The following is a 12,719-nucleotide window of genomic DNA, read 5'->3' on the forward strand; positions in this document are numbered from 1 at the left end:
AAAAGTGTCATTATTTTCTTAGTATTTACTCCATTCTCATGCTCAATAGTTTCCCTTGATGTTTGGCATAGAGAGGTATCATAATTCTTTGGCATATTGTCATAAGGAGGATGGCCTGTCAACAATCATGCAAATTTCCATACCTCTTCCCAAGTAACTTGGCATACATCTCTCATTTTTTTTCAATCCCTCAAGGAAGAATGACACTAGCCTCTCTTGGGTTGAAATTTCATTTATTGTACATCTAGTTTTTGTTTTGGTTTAAACGTGCAATGTCCCTCATGGACTTGCCCTCTCTTTGTTAAGCACATACCTCAGCCTTTGAAACCACTCTAATGGTTGTCTCCCTTGAAAAAGTGACAAAAACCTTGCACCATTATGTGTGTATCGCTCACAATTTTAGCATAGACCACTTGATGGAAGTAGGAAACATGATCATAAGGGTCACCTGTATTGTCAAATATGCAAATCCTTGCTAGCTTGGAAGGCCTAATTTGTTTGTGCTAAGCGCTAGTGTGCTTAATTCCAATTTGTGCAATTTATCCGTGCCCCGTTCATGCGAGATCCCATCGAGGTATATTTTAAATAGCCCTTGATTGGCTAAATAACCATTGTTCCTTTAGGAATATAAGTCAATAGGGATTGTAGATAAATTTTTGTATGCACTGTCTCTTTGATAATGCATTTGTCATTCAAACCTAGGTGGTACATTGAGGTTTCCATTTTGTTTCATGGCTATTATGGTAGCCACATTATTGAGGCATTATGTCCATCATGTTACTGTGGTTATGACCACCATTTTGTTCATTGTCATTGTGTATGAAGGAAATTTCTTGTGATTTTTTCCCAATTTCTAGTTCCCTTGCTCATTTGATTGCCTTAAGTCATTAAGCTTGAAAAGTTTACCCTAGGCATGTGTGATTGCTAAGCATGCAACTATCAACATGTTTGTATTCAATACCCACCAATCATAGAAGAGAAACTTCACATGAATGATGGATGACTCCCCTACATCTATATCACTAAATATGAAGTGTAGTAATTGTCTATAGACAAATCTTGATGTGTGACATAGAAATTTCCTAGTAGATTCTTATAAAACATGACTCTACAATTATCTTCAAAGTCTCTACAAACTAGAAAAGAAGCAACAAAATCATCAAAATTTGAGTTTGAATGAGATGTGCACACCTCATTGGCATCTTGAATTTCGATTGCATGCTCCTCTTGAAACTTGTTGGACAAACCATGTTGCATTGGAGCTTGACTCTAACCTTGCTCCTTGTTTAGTACTTCGATGGATCCCGTAAGCATAAGCATGTTTTTGATTATTATCCATACTAGGAATCCTCATATGTGTATATCCTTGCCTGTCACAAGTCAAAACTGTGTCCAAAAATTGATTTTTCCTCCCAAAATTGTCAAAAAGCTAGCCTTTCATGCCCCTATCTTTAAAGCATTAGATCATCCTTTAAACTTCAAAATTGCAAAAAGTTTTTAGTTGAAAAGTTATAGAGCTTGTTCAAGATCTTTGTTTAGATTGCCAAATTTCATCGTGGATAAAGTTGGTGTGACCTTCAACAAATCTAACGTCTTATGGGCACCGTCCCAAGGGAGGCCGAATTGCAGCGCCAAATACTCGCGTGATTTATACTTTTCTTCCATTTGCAATGAGCATGCTCCTAGTGTCATCTGCATTAGCAATGATTTCTTCAAGGTTTGTGCAAACTTCTTGTTCATGAAGAAGGGTATTTTGTAAATCTACAAGGCGTAGGCACTTCAACCAGTTGCACTGCACAACAAAGGTGAGAACTACGTTGTGGCTTTGAGCCAAGTGACTGCGATCACCACTTGTTGCAAGAAAGCATAGAGAGAAAAACTGTAAAAGGTTGCGGGAGAGTATGCACACGTAAATAGAAGAAAGATATCGATTTTCGAGTTTAATTTTCCATTTTTAACCAATGTTAAAAGATTCCATCAAGTATCTCAATTTCATCCCTCTTGTAATTATAATTGTAACTCCAAGTAATAGTGACATCTTTTGAAGGTGGAGATGTCATTTTTGATTCTATTACGACAGAGCTAGCTTTGGAACCATAAAATCCAAAGCCAGGGTATAAAAGGCAACATTGTAAGGTTTTTGGTACAATCATTTTTTATGAATGAATGAGCGGATAAGTATTTTCTTTGTATGTCGTGTGCCATCTCTTCTCTACTATGAATTTCAATTGCTCACACTGCACTACACGATTGTCGCATTGGAATTTCAAGGGCACCATTGTGTTTGTGTCATCAAGCTCTACGTGTGGAAATCTACATTGCAAGCATCACCCAAAAACCAAGCATCTACATCTATGATCTTTCATGTGACATATCTCTATATTTGAGTGTCGTTTTGAAATTTCATCAATTGCATGCAATTCTCGGCACTTACGAGAACCTAATAGCACATCTGAAATTCAAAAAGCTGACCTGCATCAGGTTGCCATAAGAAAATCACAATTTTTCTCGTTGTCATATTGCCATTCAGTTATGTTCAATATGGTTTCAGTAAGTTGCCTATGAAGTTTGGAGTGAGTTGGAGTTGATTTGCTCAAGGATTTGCATGTGGATAGATGAGAGGACAAAAGTATCACATTGGAACTCAATGGTTTTGAGAGATCCGACACTGTAAGAGATTCTTTGAGCTTGTCAAAAACATTTTTCTCTTTTGCAGTGCATGTATACTTAACGTTCTTCTTTGTTAAGTCATGTAATGGTCCTGCGGGTGCACGTGTTTATAGCAAAGGACGGCAACCCGCGTGTGTGCTTGGCTGTTTGATGTGGCGTTATTGCTGCCACAAGAGCAGCCGACTAAAGAGCCAAGTGTGACTATGTGTGTGTGATGTGAGCGCCTTCAAGGCAAACCGCAGGAGGGGCCGCGATTTGTGATGGGCCTGATTTGGCCTTTTTGAAAAATCTCTATGTGTGTGTGGTGTTTTTATCTCCACCACCTACAACCGTGTGGGGCAAGTTTCGAAACCAATCAAGGGTAGCCGGGATGATCAGTGATTGAGCATGAGTGTGTGGGTCCTTTGAAGCCTTAAAAGAGAGCTCATGGGCTGTAGTAGCAGGATTGCCAGACTCGGTCATCCTTAAGGTGGTTGATTTCAAAATTGCCATTTTCATTTTGCAAGTGGGTGAAAAAAGCCGGCCACTACTTGCACAAGCCTGGCAGAACCAAGCATGGCCAGTTTTGAGAATCTTTGCGGGCCCCCAAAACGGCCACAAAGAGAGAGAGAGAGAGAGAGAGAGAGAGAGAGAGAGAGAGAGAGAGAGAGAGAGAGAGAGAGAGAGAGAGAGAGAGAGTGTATAGAGTCAAGCCAAATGTGGCGAGGCAAGTGGAAGTTGGTCCTGCTTTTGAAAGAAGACCTACTTAGGGGAGGTTCACTATTTTCAACATTCATTGATCGTCCGTTAATGATACACACACAAGATGACTCAATCTTATATTAGAAATGCACATTCACTTTGGTTTTAAATCTCCCATTCACATCTTAAAATGCTCGAAATGACGTTCGATTCCTCAAATGATACCAAAATTTGTTACAAAAATTCACATTTTGATCTTAATTGATCAAGTTCTTTGATATGATCATACACATAAAAAATTGGACCTATTAATGATCAAAAATGGCAAAACCGTTTCCAATTATCACCATTGCAACTTAAATTGCACATTCAAATCCAATTGGATTGTCATTTAGGTTTGCCTTGTTACACAATTGATTATGGCATTTGCACATGCACAAATCATTGAAGTTATTACCATATCCATTTGAATTGGCATACAACTCAATGATAATACATACAATCATTCTCAATTATTTGAATTGAGTCATTCCTCTCAATAGATTTGATGACACACACAAATGTTTAGGTATATTCAATCATTATGATTAGTGATCAACACCAATCATTCATTCCAATTTGGATAGATAATGCCATTGCAAAAGCACACACATTAGTGCAATCAACTATTGGCCAAATTAATACCAAGTATCGGATTGCACATGCCATTGAGTAGGCACACACACCCAAATTTAGGCCAAAATTTTATGGAAAAATCACATCAATTCCACATTGCAATGCTTAAATTGCAAACTCAATCAAGCATAAATGAATGCATGCATGCTAAATTTCTAAAAAATTACACTATTTTTACCTAATCAAGCAATGCACACACTAAAAAATTAAGCACAAATGATCGAATTTTTTGCAATTGGAAATGAATTTAGGCTTATACCTAATGATTGCACATACTTTTCATGAAAATTTCACAATAAAAAACCATTTAGGTGTCTCAATTGACCATCAATCATTGAAAATCAAGTGGTCATGGATGGGCACACACACTCAATTTTTGCCCAATTTTTTTGGCAATTAGGCTTATGCAATGCTTGAATTAGCCTAACATACACATAATTTACATGATTGCATACTCATGTATCATCAATTCCATCAATTTTTATGTATGCACACATTCGAGATTAGGTGCGCACACACTTTGAAATTTTTGACAGTTTTTTCCCTCCTTGGTGTATGCACACACACAATGATTTTTATTCACACACATGAATTGTTGATGGGAATTAAGCCTTATTTGGATACACACAAGTTCATTAGTCACAATTTAACTATCAATTTCATTCCAAGTGTATCAAATTAGGTGCAAAGTGTAGGTCAATTTGTGTTACACACCTAATTTTAGAAAATAATTAGCAAATTGAATCACATTGATCAATAAAAAAATTGACATAACAAGTGAGTGCACTTACATCGTAATTACACTCCAAGCTATTCCTTTGCTCCACGCGAAGGCGCATCATTGCACACACAAGTGTGTGTACCATCAAATCGGCTCCAAAATTGACCATTTGTAGGTCAAAATCAAACACTCAAATCATCAAATTAGGCATAAATTGGTACAATTAACTTGATTAGAGTGATGATTCCACCTCTTACAAGGGGATTTCACATACTTTAAACTTCAAATGTTAGTGATTAGGTTAGAAGGGTTAGTCAAAATTAGAAAAATTTAGCATGAAATTAGTAAAATTAGCATGGAAAGAAGCGAAATTAGCAAGGATTAGCATGAAATTAGTGAAATTGGGGGTTTGGGATATTCATAACTCAACATTAGCATCAATTTCTTACACAAACATCATCTAATCAAAGCAAAAATTGAGTCACACACTCAAAACCAACAAAATTAGTAGTGAAATTACTTTATTCTACACATCCTAAACTCACTAGTTTAGGTTATCGATCCCCGGCACCGGCGCCAAATGTAGGGAGGCGTTGTAGCACGAACTAATTGCAACCCACACAAAATTATCAAATCCGTGGATCCGGAAACCCGGCTAGGGCATGGAAGCACGAGCATCGGATGAATGGAATAGAGGATTCAAGAGATCACCTCTCCATTGCAAGTAGAGATTAGCCATGGCAAGACTAACTCTAAACCTACTCTAATCACTAATCAATCAATCTCCTACACACATCAAGCCCACCGAAGTCAGACTTTCCATAGACTAGAAACCCCAAGCACACTAATGACAAGCACACACTAATTACCACATGTCAATTACGACACTTCATCAATAGCTTACACACACAAGTGAATGGTGCTAGAGCTTCATAAAACCTATATACACACACAAGAAAAGAATAGGGCACACACACAAATTACAAGATTAAGATCCAACTTAATCAACCTAATTTGTGATGCTAATATCGCAAATCAATTTCTCGTAGAGAGATAAGAGTGGTTACTAGCAAGAAGTACACACATCTCTCAAATCTAGAATAATGAAAGTGTAATACTACTTCATGACAAGATGAAATGTAGAGAAGAAGTAGACTAATGAAAAAATAAGAATTAGATTAATCAAGAAGAGCTTACAATAATTACAATGGTTAGCACTAGCCTCTCAAACATAGACATTAAGCTTAAGGCTAGGCCAAAGAGTGAACACTCAAGAGAGAGGGACCTCTCAAAAGTGGATACTCAAGAATGAATCCTCCTTGCCTAAAGGCTTCCTTTTAAGGGCTTTCACCACAATCCCTTCTACTATGGGTTTAAGCTTGAGCCATCTAGGCTAGCATATACAACTATGGAACTCCAAGTGAGCCCAAGACTTATACAAAGTGAGTCGGAAATATTATGCACAATCATAGATATCTCCCGCTTGATGCACATTCAGTGTAGCCTATGTTAGCCGCTGCTAACATTACTGTAGATGGACTAGGCTCAGCATAGGGTGTAACAGGCACTAATGCTTGTTCATCTATGACTCCGTCAGAGTGCATGTACTTTACATGAAGTGCATTATGTCGCGGATATGGAGGTTGTTGTCCCAACACAGGTTGTGGTCTTTCCATACCCATTGGTGGTCTTTGAGCTTGGGCCATATTAGGTTGATATCTGTGCATGGGTTGTCCTTGTGGTCTCCTGGGGACATACTGAACATACCTGTTTGAAAGACGTTGAATGTGCAGGAGATCACTTGCTCTATTGTATTTCCAAGCTATGCATTTTGCAAGTTGGGACACGGACAGATGGGTCTTGGCTCAATGACATATGTCATCATTCCAAGAGCTCTTGCAAAAGCTTCCTCATATGGAGATGCTGTCATTTTGAGAGTAACCCTTCGTTATTCTCTCATATGTATTTCTAGACTCGCCCTTTTAGTATAATGTGGCTTGGATGACCCTGTGACGGTCCTATAACCACCTTTGATAGGCTCAGGTTCTGACCAACTACCCCTTCTCATCCATGGCTCCAGCACTTTAGGTTTGATTGATCCTGTTCTTGAGTACTTTCTACATGGGGTGGAATCTCAGTGACTCAGTCCATAAAGCTCACCTCCTTTTCCATCGGCTTTTTATGTGCCATCTGGTTTAAGTAGATGATAGAAAGTGATTCTCAAATCTCCCCAATAGGAAATATTTTCCTTGTCTGTCATATATGCATATCTATACTCATGTCCCTTACTATGCACCAAAATAGGTTGTTTTCCCATTTTGAATTTATAGACATACATGTACATCTGTTTGATGTCAGTAAGCTCTGTAGGGCTCACGTCTTCCTTGATGTAATAGTTCTCCCCTTCCTTGGTTGTAAATGTGTACAATCCTAGTGAAGGATCATCTACAAGCACACTTTCCAATTCTTTCATGGATATGAATCTAGCGCTTGGGTCATTTTCTAGTGGAGGTCTCTTGATTCCCTCTTAAACTTTATCTTTGGTTCTAGTCATCCCCATAGCATCCACAAGGTCATTGCTAGCGGGTCGTTGCGACGGATGTTTGTAGCATAGCTATCTGGCACTAACATAATGTCAATACTAAGGAAAGTGACTCGGATGGGGCACAAAGACTCTTTGAGGTTATCAATCTCAAGTAGTGAAACTAAGAATCAAACACACCAACTCAACAAGCAAAAATTTGATTATGTCCTTTCTCACTGCTCTAGATCATCACCCCATTTCGACACTCAAAATGCAACAAAACTTTAGGAGGAGCTCTAAGACACCTAGGGGCACTATTTTACCAAGTGTGGTTGCAATCCGACAAGGTACCAAAATCACGATACATCACAAAAAAGGTCCTAAAAATTGAAACAAGATATACAAAAATGTCGCCCTATGGTCTAAGAACACTCTTCTATGGTCAAAACATCAAAAAATAGTGATTTAAGCTCTTAAATCTACAATTGAGGCTCACAAACGTGTAGTCATGAACCCCACCCAATCATTAGAAAAGTTGATTACAAGTTAGAGAACCTTAGTAGCTTGAGCATACATTTCGTAGATCTCCTTTATACTTCCAAAGATAAGCCTCCTTTTCACATTAAAGTTATTAGCCTTTATACTTAGGGCTTTTTAAATGGCCAATGACCAGCTCAAATGGGCCTTTACAAATGTTATGATAGAATTACAACTCAGGGATTTGACCTGCTACTCACTACAGTAGCTCAAAAAATAATAGAGCACAAATGTGGTGTCCGACTACGTGTCCGGCCAGGTGGGTGCTCATTTGGTCAATCCATGAAAATTCCCCCCCTCCTAGCTCATGTCGTCCCTTAACATGACCATGTACAATCTTTCATTAGGATTGTCTTCAGCTTTGTCTTCAAGGTTGGTCTTTTAGCTCAGGAAGTGTTTTGTCGTTGATGATGCTCCCCCCTTCCTTGAGTGCTTCATTTCTCAGGTGGTCTGGTTGATACATGGGTAGTACTTCAATTGTCAAGGCAATTTGGCATCTTGTTGCTCATTCTTCTTTCGTTGCCACTTTTGTCCGTAAAGATGGCTTTTATGTGCTTGCTGTTGTCGTTGACTTGAAGATGGACCCGCTCTGGTATCCTACAATAATTCACTAACTTCAATATTGTTGAGCTCCTTATGTTTGTGGTTGCAAGCTCTCTTGCTGATTCATGATTGTTTGTCCACTGTCTTTGTATGCCATTCTTCATCTTGCCCTTGCTTGATGGAGCTTTGTTGTTGTCCTTGAATGTAAGATTTGCTCTTGATAAGTATGTTGTGATATGCAGTTGTATTATTAAGTCGTTGATAATTGCTATGGGTAGCCATTTTGTTATTGCTGATGTAGAAGTAATATATACAAGAAGATGATGTGTTTCTAGATTAGGGTCTAAAACTTGGATGATCAAAGGGAAAATTTCCGATGGGACAACCGTGCGATGCAGTGTGAGTGATTGAAATACATAGTAGAGAAGAGATAACACACTTGACGTACAATGCAAAACCTTATCCGCCTTTCATTCATAAAAATGATTGTACAAAAAACTTACAATGTTTCCTTTTATACCTTGGCTCCGGTTTATGGTATAGAAGCTAGATTTGCCATATCTGCATCAAAAATTACATTTTTGGCTTCAAAATACAGTTGGGTAATAGAGACAGGTTGTGGGAGAGGTATCACTATCAGTTGGGATTTCAATTACAATTACATATCAGATTGAATGAACTGGAATCTTTGTTGGAATCTTCCAGCAGACACCAACATCCAAGAGGAGAGAGAGAGAGAGAGAGAGAGAGAGAGAGAGAGAGAGAGAGAGAGAGAGAGAGAGAGAGAGAGAGAGAGAGAGAGAGAGAGAGAGTTAGTGATACAAGGCATGCACAATGGAGTGTAGATGCCGATCCTATGGTGCATGGAAATTTCTAGAGTTAGTAGGTTACTGGATTAGTGGCGAGACTAGTACAAGAAACATCATGAAAATGGGGATGTCGGCAGTATTGTAAGTGATGACAAGTGCTCGGAGTGTCCAAGAGTAAAATGGAGTCAACGCTCATTGCCCTAGAGTGCTCATGGGGACTTCCAATGCTTTCCTATCACATTAGTGCATGATTTTTGTGTGCATGCATGTGGAAAGTGGTTGTGCATCCAATTGTGTGGATGTGCTTGCGGTGATATGCCCCCCCTTGAGAGTGATGGTGTGTTTCTTGTGTTGTCCCCCCTGAGAGGGACCCCTTATGCTCCTTATATATGTGGATGAGGAGGGATCTTGCACAATTTTTAATTGCCAGACAAAGAGGTCCCTGGAACATGGCCCAACCCCACTAGGAAGACCATTGCTCTGGTGTTATTTAGGGATGATGATGTAGGCTAGATGCTCTCTAGTCAATCAATATATGTGGCTAGAGAGTGGTATATATACAAGTATCTATATACATTGAATTCTAAATTTATAATTACAAGAAAAGATGAGGGTGGTGACAGGTAGGGTAAAAGAGATATTTCCAAGTCATTGTGTTGTTGAAGATAAAACCCAATACTTGTGCCAGAGAGTCACGCCATGCTCATTGATGCTCTCTCAGTGATGTGATACTCGTTTGCGTATGTCTCTAGCTTCTCCATGTCTTCTACAGTCCTAGTCACATGCTTTGATTGTTGTCATCATGGTTGTCATCATTCTTGTCAAGGAGTGCTTATGCATGCAAATGTGTGCAAGTGTACAAGTGATGGTGGCTAGGAAAAAAAATTCCAACTCATGGGCTGATCTAGGACGTGTTCAGAGGAAAATATGAGAGTGCAAATGTGCATGTGTGAGTGTGTAGGCAGTGTGTTTGTATGTGTATGCAAGTGTATAAGACTAAAAAACTATTGTTTTCAGCTTGTGGGTTGATGAGAGAGAGAGAGAGAGAGAGAGAGAGAGAGAGAGAGAGAGAGAGAGAGAGAGAGAGAGAGAGAGAGAGAGAGGTAATTGTGCTTGAGAGAGAGGGATAGAGAGCTCCCTATTGGGGGAGAGAGGTTAATAGTGTATGAATGTGTGTGTATAAGTGTGAGTGTGTGTGTGTAAGAATGTGTGTGTGTGTGTGTGTATAAGTGTGAGTGTGTGTGTGTGTAAGAATGATTTATCTAAAAATAGTTTGATTTCACAAACTATTGAACCATACAATGGGACTAGAGACCAGTCAAAATGTAAATAACCAAACCTTATGTATACATTAGATAACAAGTAGATAAAGTTAAGACTACACTTGACATTTAGACTTGATACCGACATATAGTGTAATACATGTTATTATCAAAGAATGATATACAAGGGTTATCTATAATTAATAAAAATAATAACCGAACAGTGGATGATCTTTTGTTATTGCCGCAGTTGTTGTTGTAATCCCAAGGAAAGAATCTCTTACTTGCCACTATCCAAAAAATGCAAGTCCATCAGTACTGGCAATAATTGGGAAGACAGGTGTCAATAATTCCCTCCCCTTGTTATTGGGGTCAAGAATTATAACAAAAACCAACAACTTAACACATATCAAGTATTTGAGTCATATATTTGTATCCTACATTCGAGAAAAATTGGACAACATCTCCTTTGTAATTTGGATCAATTTTCAAAAATTCAAGTCCAATGCCATCTCATCCGAGACCCTCACGTGAGGATTAAGGCCCTTTTTTTTGAAGCAATGGATTGTTTTCAAAGTAAAACACTAACACTAATTTCAAAGGTTATGCTTCTATTCAACAAAAACAAGTGTTAAAGAGCAGTTCCCAATACTGAATTCATTAAAATGAGTATACTCAGCTAGTTATACACCTACCACCATAAATGTGAAAAAGGACCAGCAACAACTGCAAAAACCCATGCTTTTTCAACCCAAAAACATGTGTAAGAAATCTGAATAATTAACAACTAGGCTACTCAAGATATTTGAAATCCTGCTATAAATCCACATAAAAAGCACATCGTTTCTTACCACTATGGTTACAATCTCTCGCTTACCACTATGGTTACCATCTTTGGTATTCCAAAAAGGTGGGTTAGATCCTCAAAAAACCAAGAGATATTATATGTCAAAGAAATGTCCATAATATTATGTAGTTAAACCTGAGTAGTCATTCAATTACTCAGACAATCTAGCCAACTAGTCATCATAAAAAGACAAGCAAGATGATTTTTATATAACAAATTCTAAATTTTCAAATTATTGGTAATCATTAAACTCCCCTACTCGAGAGTGTGCTCAATGTTATTTATGTATCCTCATGTAGTATAAGCTATGTACATCCCCATAGCCTGTTATTATAATATTAACAATGTGGATTTGATTTGTCGTACTGAGTGAAGTCACCGCCAAACCCCGTAGCATTGAAAAGGCAAGACAACTAGAAAAATCTCATAAATATAACAGATGGTAGACATGCAAGTGTGAGTAATGTGTGTTAACCCACTACGCAAGGAGGCGAACTCTAGATGGCAATTTGACGTGTATCATCTGATGAGTAGGTGTATGATCTTAAGCGTGTAGATGGCAATCATGTATCTATGTGTTAAAGAAGCAATATCTCGACCATCATGAAAAGCTTAAGTACTAAGTAGGTGCAAGAGCATCTACCTGAAATCCCTGAGTCAATGATCTCAAAGGCGAGACACATATCATAGTAATTACAAAATTAAGCATAATTATTACATTCTAGCTTGATTTATCTTTTTTATGTAGGTCACAACATGTCAATAATGTAATGTATTTACAACCCAGCATTGGGGAATTACCACCCAATGTCTATAGGACCATTTTCAAAATGGTTTGTATGTGATAAAAGAGTGGAAATTCTGTAAAAAGTCAGCCAGAGTTCTGTTTGTAAAATGGATTATTTTCAAAATAATCACATCTCTCTTTGAGAGAAACCTCACTTGAGGATTTTGCAAAATCAACAAACCATGACCAAGTTATCACGGTGGTGCTGTTTGGTATCTATCTGCCAATGATACCCATTACCAACGATGATATACATGCAATTGTGAGTAAAACATTAGGTTCTAGCGGATTGTGTTTTAATTAGATGTTAAAACAAAAATGTTGAATTCTATCTCCAACTCATGAGCATAACAAACAAAACCACCCACTGAGTAGGATAAAAACCCTCAGTTTTCATTATCAGTTCAGTAGAGAATAAACATCGTCCTATTCAGGAAAAAAAACATGCTTTAAAAATTATATTACTGCTTGTAGTTTGAAAAACAGAAACCATGTGTGTATTGCGTAGGTGCATAAGCACCTACTTGTTTGTCGATATGGACAAGGCAAAGGACATCCTTGCAAATCATATCAGCAGCTCCAAACTGGTTTCAAAAATTGAAGATGATGGAGTGTATCCGCAAACAGGTTGCACGTAACTGTCATAGCTAGCATTGTGTGTGT

The sequence above is a fragment of the Adiantum capillus-veneris genome, chromosome 22 (genome assembly GCF_014529385.1).
Source record: "Adiantum capillus-veneris isolate H3 chromosome 22, ASM1452938v2, whole genome shotgun sequence".
Classification (NCBI taxonomy): Eukaryota; Viridiplantae; Streptophyta; class Polypodiopsida; order Polypodiales; family Pteridaceae; genus Adiantum; species Adiantum capillus-veneris.